The sequence below is a fragment of the Salvia miltiorrhiza genome, chromosome 7 (assembly GCF_028751815.1).
Source record: "Salvia miltiorrhiza cultivar Shanhuang (shh) chromosome 7, IMPLAD_Smil_shh, whole genome shotgun sequence".
NCBI lineage: Eukaryota > Viridiplantae > Streptophyta > Magnoliopsida > Lamiales > Lamiaceae > Salvia > Salvia miltiorrhiza.
In genome coordinates, this window is record NC_080393.1 from 48,402,886 (window position 1) to 48,422,102 (window position 19,217).

The following is a 19,217-nucleotide window of genomic DNA, read 5'->3' on the forward strand; positions in this document are numbered from 1 at the left end:
GTTATTACATCAGTACATGTAATAAAATTGTGTGCACAGGTGATGGGTTACAATGCCCACACGCGTGCCGCCGCTCGGCCGACCCCAGCTCTTAGCACCCGACCTCAGCCCCGACTCCGGCTCCCGGTCCCGGTCCCCAATCTCGACAGTGGACTTGGACTTGGACTTGGACTTGGACTTGGATCTTGGAAATTGGCTATTGGCCTTTGGCCCAGACCTTAGCCCTCAACGAACTTGTTATTTTGGACCACCGATTTGTTCTGCCCAAAAGGATCGATGCCCAACCTATTAGGCTCGTATGTGCACACAAGAACCCGTCCCCGTAACAGGACCTGTGGGTCTCCTATCTCACAACTTGAAACTCCCGTCATTATGGGAGTTTTTGAATTCAAACAGCATTATTGTTACACTTTTAACTCCAGCAGCTTTTGAATACTTCTTTAATGGGATTAATGGTTGCAGGCTCCCCCATAGGTGGATTGTGACTATAAATAGGACAATCACTCCATGCATCACTACACATTGAAAATCTACATAAAAGCACTCTCTGCATTCCTACATTCATATAGTCCAGAGTTCTGTTCTCACCTCATTCTAGTTTGTCGGAGCTCGTTGGTTTACGGTGCACGTACCCTCGAGATGAAGTCGTTTCATCTTTGGAGACGACACGCTAAACCTTGAACACTATTGAGGCGTATCTCATCTTGCGGACAGAGGATCATCCTTGACTCTACTCTTTAGTTTTACGGTTCTTTATTTTGTAATTCAGTTTTGTTTCATTGTAATTCTGATTTTCTACGGCAAACCAGAGTTCTATGGACTGGAATAGAAGGGTCCCAAATCCACAATCCCCAACTCACGCTAGGGAACCAGCTGCAGTGGGTTTTAAAAGCCAAAGCCGAGGTAACGTTTCCCTCAGAGAAGGTTTCTAGTACCGGGTGTCAGACGAGCCGCCAATAGGATGGAGCAAAATATCACAAATAGTGTATGGATAAGCAATGACGAAGTTCGCTGAAAAATGTCATTTGCCTTCAAAAACATACACAGAATGAGTCAAGAACCGACGGGTATAATGAGGGATGGACAACTAGTCGCACAACTTGTAGCCCAACCAATCATCAGTCCAAAATAGAGTGCTACAGCCATTACCAATCGCAGAGTAAGAATTCTCCACGAGTGCATTAATCTCATGCTTGAGAGTTGAGACCAATCCAGACAGAAGAATTTGCAGCCGAAGGCTTCGCATAGCCATGAGCCGTGAGGTATCTCGACCTCAACATTTGAGAGGCAAAATCATGACCTTTTATGAGATTCCAAGCCATGAGATAGCTTTTGTTCATAGTCGTAAAAAGAACGCACCCCTAAGCCCCCTTCATCTTTAGGGGCACAACACCGGCCCCAGGTGGTCAAGACGACTTTTTGTCCGTTGTACCCGTCCATATGTAATTTCGACATTTGCGGTCAAGTTTGTGGATAAGAGACTTAGGCCATTTGAAAACCATTATGGAGTGAATGATAGTACTCTCAATCACAGATTTCATGAGACAAAGTCAGCCAGCCATAGAAAGTTGTCTTCTCATCCATTGAGAAAATTTAGAGACGATCCAATCTTCGATGCTCATGAAATAAGAGGCTCTCGGCCTTCCTACAAAGAGAGGCGCGCCCAAGTAATAAAAATATTATTGTTAATTTTTAATAATGATTGATTTTAAAATAACTATCAATTTTAAAATAATAATAAAAAATAATATTATTGTTAATTTTTTTTATAAAAACTAATATTATCGTTAAAAAAATTAAGAAATTATCATCGATTTTAAAATAAGAAAAAATATTAAAAAATACAAAAATAAAATTAATTTTAAATTAAATTACTGCCTCCGTCCCAACTTAAGCTGTGCGTATTCCTTTTTGAACCGTCCCAACTAAAATGGTGTGTTTCTATTTTTGGTAATAATTTTATACTACAAACAATGTGGCTCCACACACCATTAGGCTTTACACACTTTTACACTACAATCTTATTTTCTTTAAATCCCGTGCCGAAAAAAAGTACACCATTTAAGTTGGGACGGATGGAGTATTATTTTACAATGGATTAATGAAAATAACCAAAATACAAAAATAAAAATTAATTAATTTTTAAAATTATATAGCGAAATAAAAATTATTTTCAAATAGTAATTTTCAAAATGGAATTTTAAAAACGCGGATTAAATGAAATTTATTTTTAAATTAAATACGAAATTATTTCAAAATAAAAAAATATAAAAATAGTAATTAACGACGTAAATAATTAAAATATATATTTTAAATTAAAAACAAATAAAAATAATTTTTAAATAAAATTATTAAAAAATAAAAAGTAATTATAAAATTATAAATTAAAATATTTATTAAAAAGTAAAATTATTAAAAAATAAAATGAATTATAAATTAAAATATTTACTAACGATGGAGACGATGGAAACAATAAAAAAAATTAATTATAAATTAAAATTTAATTAATGACGGTTTAACGAAGAAAAAAAATAATTTTCAATTAACATATTAATTAACGACGGATTAATTATAAAAATAAAAAAATAAAATTAATTATAAACTAAAATATGTATTAACGATGGATTAACAATGAAATAGTAATTAAAATATAATTAATTTTAAATTAAAATATTAATTAACAATGAATTGTTGACGGATTAACAACATATTAATATCGACAAAATTTCGTTGACAAGCGGTCGTCAATCCGTCGACAATCCGCCACATTTTTAGCTACAACTTCATTTCCGTAGTTAAGTCCATCTTCAATTATGAATTTTTTTTATAGTGATAAGGGCTGTCAAACCTTGCGGGCCGGGCCGGGCCGGCCCAACCCAGCGGGCCTAAGCAATTTTTTGGGCCGGGTCGGGCCGGCCCAAAATTTCAGCGGGCCTTGAACAATGAAGTCCAGCCCGGCCCTATACGCACTACAAAAAAACGCGTATTTACCGGCGAAAATTAACGGCGGCTATTTTGCCGTCGGTAGCTAACGGCGGCACAGCGGCGGCATTTCAGGTGACCCGAACTTTCGCAATCACCGGCCAATTACCGACGGCAAAATCGCCGCCTGTAGCTAACGGCGGCGACGCCGCCGTTAATTTTTAAATTCGCAATAAGTAATTAATTTTATAATATTAACGGCGGCAATATTGCCGCCTCTAACTAGCGGCGGCATTTGCCGTCGGTAACGGTTAAAATATAGGACAGCGAGTTTTCCTTCTTTTTTCAGTTTCTGCGCCGCACACAAATCCCCCCCCCCCCTGCTGCTGCTTCCGCTGCTGCTGCTTCCGGTCCGACCGCCGCCGCCGCCGACCGCCGCCGCCCCAGCAGGTAACTCTCTCTCTCTCTCTCTAGATCTATATATATATATATATATCTCATTAATTTTAATTATATATATGTAATTATATAATTTTCACTTATATTATTTATTGTAGTTCGACGACCTCGTTTCACCACCTTCTTCACGACACCCGCCGGAAACCACCACCGTACGCTCTCTTATTTATTTATTTATTTAATTATTTAATTATGAATTTATTTATGTATTTAATTATATATTAATTAAATAGGTTTATTTGTTATATATAGTTAATTAATTTATAATTGATTTTGTTTATAACTAAATTATATGAAGCATGATTAATTTTAAATTATATTAATCCATTTAATATATGTTGTTAGTTTAATTTTAAATTATGAAGCATGATTAATTTTAAATTATATTAGTTTTAATCAATTAGTTTAAGTTGTTTGTTAGAATAATTTATATATGTTGGATAATTTTGTTAAATTAAATGTTATGTGCTATGTGTTTATGAAATGTTATATTATTATATATATATATATATATATATATATTGTGGGATAGATTTAATCAATTTCTTAAGGATCTTCTCCATTTGGGATAGAAATTGATTATTTCTTAAGGATCTTCTCCCAACAAATGATTGTTTTTAATTTAATTACCATGATTTTTATTGCTTTTATTTGTATTGTATTATTGCTTCGACATTGGGGGGCCGGGTAGACCTAGTATAGGCTTAGTAAATTAGGACCACTATGGTCACTATAGTTGCTGGTAGAGTCGAACACTTGGTAGTTAGGATAGTGGGGTTATGCTGTCGAATGAGTGATAATCGTATGTGGATGTACGCGAGATACAATGATCGTACTGCATTTGAAACAGGGCTTGAGTTTTTCCTTGAGTGGGCGTTCAATCAAACGGCGTACACAGATGGACAAGGTAACATTAGGTGCCCGTGTAAGAAGTGCAAGAATCAAGCGTATTTAGATGTACCTACGGTCAGAAAACATGTTAGTAGGCGTGGATTTGTCCTGAATTACAAAGTTTGGGTTTCTCACGGGGAAGCACCGCTGTATATGCCGAGAGAACATGCTATAATGAATGAGGATGATGGATTACAATAACTACGAAAGGATGGTGCATGACCATGCTGGACCTAGTAATTATCAAGATCCTCCAAATCTGGAGCAGCCGCCCAATAATGACGCTCAACAGATTTATAACATGTTGGATGCAGCGGATACTCCATTGTACGCAGGATGTGACACGTACACACAATTAAGCTGGATGACTCAATTCATGAGCATAAAGACTGAAAGTCACATGTCAAAGAGGACTTACAATCAGATGTCTTCGATGATGAAAGCTGCTTTACCAGAGGGTAACAACTGTCCAGAAGACTTCTATAGTACGAAAAGAAATCTATGTGGTTTGGGTTTGCCAGTAGAGAAGATCGATTGCTGTGTTAATAACTGCATGTTGTATTGGGGGGAAACTAGTGAGCTACATAGTTGTATGTTCTGTGACCAATCACAATATAAGGACAGCTTGCGTGCATCTGGGAGTCGCCGAAAGAAACAAGTGCCCGCCAAACAGATGCACTATTTTCCCTTGACGCCCCGATTGGAGAGATTGTTTGCATCTCCTGCAACTGCTGAACATATGCGGTGGCGAGTCAAGTAGTTCAAGTGTTTTACTGTCCCTATCCCAGTACGAACCAATCAAAGAAAAATTGGTGGTCAGCATGCAAAGTCAACGCAAGATCAAAGGTTGAAGTGTCTACTGCAGCATCTACATCAACATTGACGTAAGAATTGACGTAAGTGTTTAAGTTTATTCAAATATTTAGTGAATGTATTTATTTTCTAACAATTATGCATTCTTATGTATGAATTAGGCCGAAGTTCATCGACTGGCCGCTGCCACAGGACGAGAGTCACGGCTAGATGAGGTGTATTTGGAGGTGGTGCATCCGGATAGGTCACGGATCTACGGCGTCGGGAGTGCCGGGCAGAGTCAGGCTAGTAGGGGGTCTATCCGCAGCACGGGGCAGTTCTGCAGTGTCTCAGCAGCTTCATGAGACACGGATCTCCACGTTGGAGGAGCGATTGGCGGCAGAGCAAGCACAACGCCAACAGATGGAGGAGCGCATGGCGGCAGAGCAAGCAGCACGCCAAGAGTTGCAGGACCGCATGGCTCAATTGGAGGCGTTTATGAGGATGTATAATGCTCAGCCACCTCCACCCCCTGATGCCAATGATGATGATGATGATGATGCTTAGAACTTTCCGTCTTTTATTACCATGCTAGACTTATATTTATGTTTTCAAACAAAATTACATTTGCACTTTCTTTTCAAATTTATGTTTTATTGAACTATATATTTCAAGTGCTTTAATTATTAAAACTATATATGTTTTATATATTTATGGCAATGATGATGATGATTGCATTTAACATAAACAAATAAATTCAAATCACATTATAATAACCAAATTAAAACACTTTTGGTGTATTAATGTTAAAACAAAAAAAAATTAATTAATTAATTAATTAATTAATTACTCCCTCCGTCCACCAAATGAGTACCCATTTGTAGACGGCACGAGTTTTAAGAAATGTATGGAGTGTAGTGTAAATAGTTTAAGGGTCCCACTTTTTGAGTGTATTAATTAAAGAGATGTGTGGGGTACACTTGCCAAAAAGGGAAATAGGTACTCATTTCGTGGACGGACGAAAAAGGAAATATGGGTACTCATTTCGTGGACGGAGGGAGTAATTAATAATTAAATATTAATTAAATATTTTACCGACGATAAAAATAAGGACCGAAACGAACTCGATCACTAATTAACAACATATTTCAGGTATTATCTCCACATATTCAAAGAAAAAGATTATATGAGTGAGTATATAACATTTAAATGAATTAATAGATGTAGATATATCAATAATACGAGTGTTCTGTACTGGTGATCACTCGAAAAGAATTTCAAAGTTAAGCGTGCTTGACACAGAGCACAAGCAAGATGGGTGACCCACTGGGAAGTCGGGTCACCGACTGAGAAGTTCGTGTCACAGCCCGCAATCCCTAAGGATGGCTTAACCGGGGTTATGACTCGGGAAGGGGATTAAGAAGCGGGGAAAGAAAGGGGCATTTACTTAACAATCAAACATTTTACGAAAAGAGACATTTATTATATAACACTAGGATCATAACTGATCACTTGGGCGAAAACAAGACATTCGTTCGGGAAGGCCCGTCGAAGTGGATTACCCAACAAAAGAGTATCATACTTAAAATAAAACATTAGCATAATCAGAGTATCTTTCAGCGGAAATACGTGTGAGTTATACATATGAAGATGTATACTCAAGGTTACATTATTGTTCTATGTCAAAAGGTACATCCGCTCAACTCCACTCCATTCCATCACCCGCTCAACCTGCACATTAGGGAAAACAACATGCAGGGCTGAGTAAAAATACTCAGTGAACATATGCCGGAAACATAACATTTTATATCATTTATTGTACTGCCAACAGTAACACACAGGGTTTTACTTGAAGGACCTGTGCTTACTAAACATTTTCTTTCATTTCATAAAGTTGGATGCGCATCCCATTTTCAGTCTATATGATCCATATCTGTTCCTTTTACGCGCCGGGAAGGAGGCCTCCTTCCACGGACGCCAAGACCGGTCGCAAGCGACACACAGTCTCCATGGGTGTACACGTTAACCCTTACTAGCAAACCTTCGTCTAGCGTAGGGTCCGAATTCGATTTCCTTTATAGTTGGCGAACCAACACAGATAGGATACATACATAAAACATAAACATTTTTGGCAGACAATCATTTCATAAACATTTCCTTTCCTTTCATAAGAACCATTTAATCATTTCCATAAACATTTCATTTAATAAGAACCATTTACCATTTAAAATATCACAGTTATATCATGTCATTCATTTCATTTCGTATAAGAGGCCTGTATGTAGGGGATCTCTATATACGTGTTTTAAGAAAGCCCACCTTATTCGTTCCCACTAGGGGCGTAGAGTTACCTCCTTCTTTAGCTTTCACTTCCCGTCTGGACCTTTATTGATGAAGAGTCGATAAGTTCGAGAAGAAAGTCGTGTAAGAAAGGAAGATAGGTCTCTAAACTAAACTATCTCCTTTAATGATTTTAGGGTTCTAGCATCCATATTAATCTTATCTCGTCAAAACCTTAAACTCAAAACATTATCACATAACTATCATGTAGGTTCGAAACTATTTATTCGAACATCAACATGCGCATTAATCATAACTCGTTCTATTTATGTCATCAAGTCAAATATTCCGTCATTTAAAAACAAATCCTATAATATCACATAGATAAATTATATCATCATAGATCATGCTTTCTCATACTTAAAATAATTTAATCATTTTCAAATAATCCATATTAATAAGTCATTTGAAAAGAATTAATTAAATAAGAGTTTAACTCAAAATATTTTATTTTAAAGTCCACTTATAAAAATACTTGAAATAAAAGAATTTCCATTTAAATAATTAATTTAAAGGTTCATATGTAATTAAATTAATCAAGCTCAATTTAAATTAAATAAATAAGAGCTCAAATTATTTAAATAAATACAAACCCAAATTAATTAAATAAATTAGGTCCATTATATTTTCTTTAATCAAGGCCCAAACATTTTATAAAACAATTAAATCATATGGCCCAACAGTTTAATTAAAGAAGCCCATCAGATTATATTAAATAAGGCCCAAACATTTAAATCAAAGCCCAAATTCAATTAAAACAATAAGGCCCAAGGCCCAACCTCATACCAACCCTAAATAAAATACACACACTAACACACATTTTCAGCACACACACACATGCGCTATCATCCCTCCCTCTCTCTCTCGGACGATCTGTCCGCCGCCGCCGCCGTTCAACGGCGGTGCCCGCCGGACGGAGGCCGGCGTCGGCTCCTCTCATCTCTCCCTGAACTCTCCCCCTCGCTTCTCCTATATCCCTCTCGCCTCTATCGCTCATCTCTCTATCTCAAGACAGCCGGAACAAGGCGGCAGACAGCCACCTTCCACGATGCGCCGCCGCCTGGTTCTCCTCTCCGGCGAAACGGCCGCCATCTCCATCTCTATCTCCATCTCTTCTATTTCTCTCTCTACACGCCCTGACTCTCTCCCTCTCTACACTCTCATACGCGCACGGACTCGGCGTAAGCCGCGCCGCCGCCGGAAACAAGACAGTAGACGTCCCACCGTGGTGCGCCGCCGCCTGATCCTTCTTCTCAGTCGGAGCCACCTCCGCCTCACCTGAAATCGGTAAACCCTAACTCCCTGTTCTCTTTTCCTTTTTATTTTCCTCATCTTCTTCATTTTAATTAAAAGCTGAAACCCTCTCCTCTTTCCCCTTTCTAGCAGAACAGAGCCAAGGCTCCGCTGCCTTCCGTTGACCATCGGCAGCCCCGCGGCTGCCGCCCCCTAACCTCGATTCACACACACACACAGCAGGGTTTCAAGCCAAGATGCAGTCGAACACTTAGCAAATAGGATTTGAGCATAAATCAAATACTGTAAATGATCAATTGTAAACTGTACACAAACATTCATTCATGTATATTAATCCTTCATGTAATTTCAGTATCAAAATACATGTGTAAACGTATTGGTGATCGTTGGTTCCCTGTAAAATGAAATAGGGGAAAACCTTGGATTGGTGGTGAATGTTGCTTGTCTCTGCAGAATTGATATATCGCATAAGTTAGAATTTTTGTGAAGAAGAATTGAATGAGATGAATAATCTTCACTCTATTACCTTATAAAACTTGCTGCAGAGGTGGGAATGGGTGAGGTGAGATAGTGGAATAGGTTTTAAAGAAGCAAAATTCTATTTGGAGATTGACTTCAGAGGTGAAGAAAATTGTGAAGTAGTAGGTGAAGAAAATTGTGAACGTATTGGTGATTGGTTTAATAGAAGAATGAGAGGGATGTGGATGAATGAGAACCATATGTGTTTAATCTCATATAAACACATTAAGATATATAAGCCTAATTCTCATTGAAGCATAAAATTCACTTGAGCTTGCCTCTAACATAAATTAAATAACTCATGGGCTCAAGTAAAACAATCGATAAAAGATTCATATTTAACACTTCAGTGTTAAATCCTCCACAATAAATTAATGGACTCAAAATATATTTTGAGTGTCACTCATTGAAAATAAAATAAAATAAAAATAAATCATCACGTATATAAATTATCAAATTCATATAAGTGTATTTTATTAATGGATGCCGAACCCTAATCATCATAATAAATCCTTAAATCAGTTATTAGAAGAATTTAATCCTCAATTAAAAGTCGGGTCATTACATACTATCCCCCTTAAAAGAAATTTCGTCCCGAAATTTGTACCGCAGAAAACAACTCTGAGTACTTCACTTTCTTGTTAGACCGTAGTCTATTCTTGACCATGATATATTCATAGGTCCCTTACTATCGGTATCGACTTAGTCCTTAGTACCTGAACTTCCCGATCTAAGATAGATTTGGATCTTCCTTCGTGACTCAAATATTGACTAATAACAATGTTGTTCTTATGGATCATATGCTTTGAATCGTAAACATTTTTCTCTAATTGCGACACATGGGATACATTACGCACATTCTCAAAGCTTAGCGCTAACGCCAAACAGTAAGTTATTGGGCCTATCCTTTCTACAATCTCGTATGAGCCTATAAAACGGGGTTTAGGTTTACCCTTCACATTGAGTCCAATGATTTCTCTTGATGGAGAAACTTTTATGGAAATTATCTCTCCACTTTCACATCATAGGTCAATTTGTCATTTGTCAACATATGACTCTGTCAATCATGGCCCCTATTTTATTCACTATCAAATTTTGACGGATGATTTCAATCATCTAGTCATTTCATCCCAACAAAGTGGTGATCTATATTTCCTCACGTATAACGCCTCATTTGCTAACCTATTGATAGTCGATTGATAACTGGTATTATATGTCTCACAAAGAGTGGCAAAAACATGTTCTCAGCTTTCACCCCGGTTTAGCTCGGTCGTCTTCAACATACCTTATTAGTAATTTCTATGTCGTTTAAGCGGAACTATAATGACTAATATCTCTAAAGCATTCTTTAGGCAACTTAAACAGTTTGTAAGGAGACCAACCATTTCGAGCATGTAGGCAGTCAGCCTAAAACGCCGTTATAAACTTTTATTCATTCATCGATGGAATCTCGAGTCATGTGGGCATTCACTGCCCCCTTTCGTGACAACCTTTGCTTAAGTCTGAAGGGTTCGAAAAATCCATCTCGACAAAGAAATCCATTGGTTCGTTAAGGGCTCGGTTTGTCCCAAACACGACATTAAGCTTGACTTTATGAGCTCGAAGACTCAAAGTAACGATACGATATGTTGTAAAACCTTCACTTGCTAGCACGCAAGACATATTTCAACAAATGAGGTTACATCTCGTTTCATTTCTCCTAACTAGAATTTTTCTAGATCTTAATATATCTTAGTACTTCCTGGTGACAGTATATGGGTGCCATGGCTTTATCTTATTCTTAAGTTCATTGTCATGGAGATGCATATCTTCCCTTCAAAGAAGATAGCATTATTTGATTCCTCGTGGTAATTCTTGAAATTTCTTATCCTTATTCTTACTCTTAACTTCTCATCCTTCCTTCGTGCTCCTACCACAATTTTCCTCAAGCTGGGTGGTTTAATCACTTCTATCATCATCTTATCATATCTTAGACGAGACCTTCAGGCTCACTGCATCATCTATTACATTGGTCTTGTCCATGCGATGGTTAATACCAAAATCATAATCCTTTACGGGTTCAACCCATCCTCTTTGTCTCATTAGCTACTACAAATTCCTTATCAGGTTTTAGAATCTCTAGCACTACAATTTAAAATCATCAAAACTCTTTATCATTAAACTATCATTTATACTCGACACCAATTGTTCGAGTGTCAGATACCAACATTTATGTGCGTTAATCATAACTCTCACACTCACTCCATTTAGACACATAATCGATATCAGACTCAAATAATAAATTATATCTTAACAATTTATCATGCTCATAGTTCTCGATTAAATCTCGGACTTTGTAATTAAATACTAAATTCCAACTATAATTAATTAACATGTTTCTCTAATTTATTTATCTCATTTAAACTAATAAATCTCATCCATACTAATTTCTCATACTTAGCCATTTTATATGCATTTCTCATGCAATTCAAAAAGCTCAATAACTTACTAATCATGCTCATCTCATAAATACTCAAATAATTCATATAGTCTTACTAACATAGCATTAACTCATATGCACTGCTAGTTCACTTACATGACTTCACATACTCCACATATCTCAACTTAATAAATCATCGAATAGTTAGAAAATTTGTATTTAATGGAAATAAATTCCAAAAATTTAAATACAAATATTTTTAATTATTCTAAACACATTGGCATGCTCAAAATAACTCAATTAAAATTGAGCATCGCTCGTCTCTGGCCTTATGACTCACGGCCTTCATCAAATTTGAACCTTGGTGTTCAAATTAATCTAAGTAAATTATACGTGCAATATTTAATAAATATAAACACATATATAAACTCAAATCATTCAATATGTTCCAGAAAATGCCACTTCCTTGAGCAAAACTCACACCTACTGATTTGGCATAAATTCGTTCACCCAATAGTACTTGTGTACATGGTCCCTAAATGTTCCTTATGTTCATCTTCATTCTTGGAGTCACTAAGACGAACTTATCCAGGTGAAGGTAGAATACTCTATCAATGATGCCCATAAATATATCTAGGCATTTGTTAGCCTGAATGGCACAACTACAAACTTGTAGTGGTCATAACCCGTTCTAAAAGTTGTCTTGGGTGATGACATCCGATCCTCAATCGATCTTGGAAAACACATTTGCACCTTTGAGTTGGTCAAACAATTCATCCACCCTCAGTAAAGGATATTCATTCTTAAGTATTATTTTGTTCCACGCTCTATTGTCTGTGCGCCTTTTTAAAGTACCATACTTCTTCATAACATACAAAATATGCGCTCCTGATGGGAATGCACTAGACATGATCAAACTTAGGTCTAATCGTTTTCTGCAATTGGATCTTTAGGTTCTCCAATTCCTTTGGAGTCATCTTGTTCGATGCTTTTGATACATGTGTCGATCCTGGTGCTAGGTCGATGGTAAATTCTACTTGTCTATTGGGTGGCAGTCTTGGTAAGTTCTCCGGATAATCATAATGAAATTCACGTATAACTTCTACGTCCTCAACTGTCCTTTCTGTGCTAGCTCATCCGTTTAGGTATACGAGGAAAGCTTGGTAATGTTTCTTATTTATCACCTTCATGGCTTGTATGTATGAAATAACTGATATTCTCTCCTTATACTTATCTCTTGAAAACTTAATGCGTCTATTCTTGAAGGTTTGAATGAGATTTCCCATTTAATGCATAAATCGTAGCATATAGTTCTCAGCTAACCAGTCCATTCCAAGGGTTACATCTACGTTCCATATTGGTATAACATCAAGTTATTCGCTACCACCTTAAGTGATCCTACATTCAATTAAAGGTTCATATAACTACGTGTTACTATCATCGTTCCTTCTATGGGTGAAAAGTTTCTTATGTCTTGATCACCTTGTTCAGTTTGAATTTGTGTCGGGTGATCCCCGTGCATAACTACCTCGACGTCTAGAGTTTTGCTGAGCAATTCAAAGTACGTAAACTCAACGTGGTTGGCGAATGCCATTCTTATCTCATACTTTAGGCCAGGGCGAAACTTCTTCGGGATTTTTTCATTGATGTCCACCTATTGTGGGGTATAACGGACATGCCACAACAAATGTGGTCATACTAGGTCATAGATATCCTGTTTTGCTTTAGATTGAACATTTTCGTTTCTCTCCTCCTATCGCAGATATTGAAAATATATGTCATATGTGTCCGTCTTAAAGTCTTTCTAAGACAAGTTTGCTAACCATTCTTGAGTCATTTATTTTCTTTTGGCCTCCCACCAAAATCTGTAGATCTAGTCATCTGGAACGCAACACATGAAGTCGTTCTTGTGCGGTACAAAGAAAATCAAAGGTTTTCTTTATCGTCTAAATCTAGAGTTTACCCTCAACTGGATTCTTGGTTTCATAGCTATAACAAGCTTTACTCGAGAAAAAGTTCATCCATCTTTCGTAATGGTTCATTTTTGTCCCCATCTCGTTTCTAGCTTCTCATCTACCAGACATTCTATTTAAAAAAAAAACGATCATCAATACATTCCTTTTCTCATATCACATGCGTAACACTTTTTCCATGATTCTATCGTGAAATCAACATAGACAAAATAACTCAAGTCCTTATTCTCAACCTTACGGTTTGTACTATAAATTGTTAACAAAAGGAGTGGTCGATAATAATCAGAGGAGAAATACTAATCTCAACTAATTTAGACACAACTGAAGTCAATTAACCATGCTATAGTTTGGGTGACTTACTAAGTCAATATACTAACGCTTCTTAGTCGTATACATCAAAAGAATCTACTAGGGCAACTCAAAGTTGCAAAAGCTCAAATCTCAAATGATATTATAATAAAGTGTTGCGGAAAATTTGTTCAAGAGACTCAAATAAATAACCAGAGGGTTGAAGGGAGTAACTACCAGGTCGAACAAAATGACCTAGAGTGAGAACCCATCTGATTTTTAAACTGAAGTTGAAATACAGGGGTTTATAAACCCAAAAGACGTCTACTGAGATTTGGATCATGTGGACTGGCCAGGTCCAACATAATCACTTCCCAGTTACACGGGAAACATCATCCCGAACTTGGTAATTCTGGGTCTTCTAAACCCTCAAGATACTATATATAACAAAACTTTAGCTCGCAGTAAGCTAAAAGTTCAAACTTAGGATCATTTGTTCTAGACTCATATTCTGAACATTCAACATTCTTACATAAGTAGACATATTACAACATAGTAATGTAACAGTCAAACCATATTCTTTCTACAACTCATCATGAAACGAAGTCAATTTGATATTCTGTCATGTGTGAACTTTCGAACGTAGAGACTATGCTTAAAACCTTCGTGGTGTAACGTCCATCTTAAAGTTGTCTCATGCCACCTTTCGTTGACTTACTATCATCGTGGCACGTATCTTTTCAGTCTATCTTTGAGTTTCAAAGAAACTACAGTCTCCCGAAGGAAACCAAAACATTCGTGATGTTTAGTCATTTTCTGATTCGTCATTCTCAAGCATCTAGGTTATAGGGATACCCTATAAATCCATCAATCTATGTTCTTTTGCAAATGTGATCATAAAACTCATAGCAATCTATGTTCCTTGAAAAACGTGTCCATGTCCTTTCATTCGTACAATCGTATCAACATAATATACACAAATTGTGCCATAAAAAGGTAAAACATCAACATTTCATTCATAACCTGCATTTCACAATCACATCCTTGCAACTGTTTAAAACCATAACATAATTAAACATTGTAACTTCAGTTACCTTTTTCTTGATTGAGCGTGATGCAATGGAGCGTTGAGCGGTGTCATAAGATTCATTTAAGTCAAATGACTCGATCTAGACTTGGCTTTTGAAGGAAAATTCTTGGGCCAGAGCAAACGAACTGCTCTGATACCACTCTGTCACAGCCCGCAATCCCTAAGGATGGCTTAACCGGGGTTATGACTCGGGAAGGGGATTAAGAAGCGGGGAAAGAAAGGGGCATTTACTTAACAATCAAACATTTTACGAAAAGAGACATTTATTATATAACACTAGGATCATAACTGATCACTTGGGCGAAAACAAGACATTCGTTCGGGAAGGCCCGTCGAAGTGGATTACCCAACAAAAGAGTATCATACTTAAAATAAAACATTAGCATAATCAGAGTATCTTTCAGCGGAAATACGTGTGAGTTATACATATGAAGATGTATACTCAAGGTTACATTATTGTTCTATGTCAAAAGGTACATCCGCTCAACTCCACTCCATTCCATCACCCGCTCAACCTGCACATTAGGGAAAACAACATGCAGGGCTGAGTAAAAATACTCAGTGAACATATGCCGGAAACATAACATTTTATATCATTTATTGTACTGCCAACAGTAACACACAGGGTTTTACTTGAAGGACCTGTGCTTACTAAACATTTTCTTTCATTTCATAAAGTTGGATGCGCATCCCATTTTCAGTCTATATGATCCATATCTGTTCCTTTTACGCGCCGGGAAGGAGGCCTCCTTCCACGGACGCCAAGACCGGTCGCAAGCGACACACAGTCTCCATGGGTGTACACGTTAACCCTTACTAGCAAACCTTCGTCTAGCGTAGGGTCCGAATTCGATTTCCTTTATAGTTGGCGAACCAACACAGATAGGATACATACATAAAACATAAACATTTTTGGCAGACAATCATTTCATAAACATTTCCTTTCCTTTCATAAGAACCATTTAATCATTTCCATAAACATTTCATTTAATAAGAACCATTTACCATTTAAAATATCACAGTTATATCATGTCATTCATTTCATTTCGTATAAGAGGCCTGTATGCAGGGGATCTCTATATACGTGTTTTAAGAAAGCCCACCTTATTCGTTCCCACTAGGGGCGTAGAGTTACCTCCTTCTTTAGCTTTCACTTCCCGTCTGGACCTTTATTGATGAAGAGTCGATAAGTTCGAGAAGAAAGTCGTGTAAGAAAGGAAGATAGGTCTCTAAACTAAACTATCTCCTTTAATGATTTTAGGGTTCTAGCATCCATATTAATCTTATCTCGTCAAAACCTTAAACTCAAAACATTATCACATAACTATCATGTAGGTTCGAAACTATTTATTCGAACATCAACATGCGCATTAATCATAACTCGTTCTATTTATGTCATCAAGTCAAATATTCCGTCATTTAAAAACAAATCCTATAATATCACATAGATAAATTATATCATCATAGATCATGCTTTCTCATACTTAAAATAATTTAATCATTTTCAAATAATCCATATTAATAAGTCATTTGAAAAGAATTAATTAAATAAGAGTTTAACTCAAAATATTTTATTTTAAAGTCCACTTATAAAAATACTTGAAATAAAAGAATTTCCATTTAAATAATTAATTTAAAGGTTCATATGTAATTAAATTAATCAAGCTCAATTTAAATTAAATAAATAAGAGCTCAAATTATTTAAATAAATACAAGCCCAAATTAATTAAATAAATTAGGTCCATTATATTTTCTTTAATCAAGGCCCAAACATTTTATAAAACAATTAAATCATATGGCCCAACAGTTTAATTAAAGAAGCCCATCAGATTATATTAAATAAGGCCCAAACATTTAAATCAAAGCCCAAATTCAATTAAAACAATAAGGCCCAAGGCCCAACCTCATACCAACCCTAAATAAAATACACACACTAACACACATTTTCAGCACACACACACATGCGCTATCATCCCTCCCTCTCTCTCTCGGACGATCTGTCCGCCGCCGCCGCCGTTCAACGGCGGTGCCCGCCGGACGGAGGCCGGCGTCGGCTCCTCTCATCTCTCCCTGAACTCTCCCCCTCGCTTCTCCTATATCCCTCTCGCCTCTATCGCTCATCTCTCTATCTCAAGACAGCCGGAACAAGGCGGCAGACAGCCACCTTCCACGATGCGCCGCCGCCTGGTTCTCCTCTCCGGCGAAACGGCCGCCATCTCCATCTCTATCTCCATCTCTTCTATTTCTCTCTCTACACGCCCTGACTCTCTCCCTCTCTACACTCTCATACGCGCACGGACTCGGCGTAAGCCGCGCCGCCGCCGGAAACAAGACAGCAGACGTCCCACCGTGGTGCGCCGCCGCCTGATCCTTCTTCTCAGTCGGAGCCACCTCCGCCTCACCTGAAATCGGTAAACCCTAACTCCCTGTTCTCTTTTCCTTTTTATTTTCCTCATCTTCTTCATTTTAATTAAAAGCTGAAACCCTCTCCTCTTTCCCCTTTCTAGCAGAACAGAGCCAAGGCTCCGCTGCCTTCCGTTGACCATCGGCAGCCCCGCGGCTGCCGCCCCCTAACCTCGATTCACACACACACACAGCAGGGTTTCAAGCCAAGATGCAGTCGAACACTTAGCAAATAGGATTTGAGCATAAATCAAATACTGTAAATGATCAATTGTAAACTGTACACAAACATTCATTCATGTATATTAATCCTTCATGTAATTTCAGTTTCAAAATACATGTGTAAACGTATTGGTGATCGTTGGTTCCCTGTAAAATGAAATAGGGGAAAACCTTGGATTGGTGGTGAATGTTGCTTGTCTCTGCAGAATTGATATATCGCATAAGTTAGAATTTTTGTGAAGAAGAATTGAATGAGATGAATAATCTTCACTCTATTACCTTATAAAACTTGCTGCAGAGGTGGGAATGGGTGAGGTGAGATAGTGGAATAGGTTTTAAAGAAGCAAAATTCTATTTGGAGATTGACTTCAGAGGTGAAGAAAATTGTGAAGTAGTAGGTGAAGAAAATTGTGAACGTATTGGTGATTGGTTTAATAGAAGAATGAGAGGGATGTGGATGAATGAGAACCATATGTGCTTAATCTCATATAAACACATTAAGATATATAAGCCTAATTCTCATTGAAGCATAAAATTCACTTGAGCTTGCCTCTAACATAAATTAAATAACTCATGGGCTCAAGTAAAACAATCGATAAAAGATTCATATTTAACACTTCAGTGTTAAATCCTCCACAATAAATTAATGGACTCAAAATATATTTTGAGTGTCACTCATTGAAAATAAAATAAAATAAAAATAAATCATCACGTATATAAATTATCAAATTCATATAAGTGTATTTTATTAATGGATGCCGAACCCTAATCATCATAATAAATCCTTAAATCAGTTATTAGAAGAATTTAATCCTCAATTAAAAGTCGGGTCATTACAGTTCGTCTAAAGTATGCAATACCGTATAAATACGGAAATAAATTGTGGATATACAATAAAATAAATAAATAAATAAATAAAAAAAAATAAAAAAAAATAAAACTAAAAAAATTACCGTGGGCAAAACGCCGTCGGTAATTACCGAGTGAGTGGGCAAAACGCCGTCGGTAATACTGACGGGCCGATTGGGATTTGAGAGGAGATATAAATTTTTGAAATTTTCACCTTCTATACTGACGGGCCGATTTGGGCCCGAAAGCCCGGCGGACTTTTTGGCCCACGGGCCGCATGACCCGGCGGGCTGCATGGGCTGGGCCAGGGAGGCCCGGATTTTTTTTGGCCTTGGAAATCCTAGCCCAGCCCGGCCAAAACTACGGGCGGGCCCATCGGGCTGGGCCATTCTCGGCCCATTTTGACCGCCCTAGTGATAAGGTGCTCCTTCTAGCTATACATATACATACATATGTATATTTAGATAATACTATATATTAAGTGGCTGGAAACTATCTTTTCACAAAGAAAATGATAGAAACATGTGTTCACGTGTTATTAATGAGCAAATTAAATTTATATTATTTTCTCAGTTTCAATTTTCGGTTAATTGTTCCATCATTTATGCTTTCAATAATTATACATTCATAATCCGGTTAATGGTCATTACATTTTCTTGAGATAACAAAAGAAAAAAGGAAAATGAAAAAGTGATAAGTTTTTTATTCTTTTTTTTTATTATTATTATTCTTTTTTTTCATGCTGAGGGGAATTGCTCAGTTGCTACGATTAATAAATTTAAAACAAATAGGACAC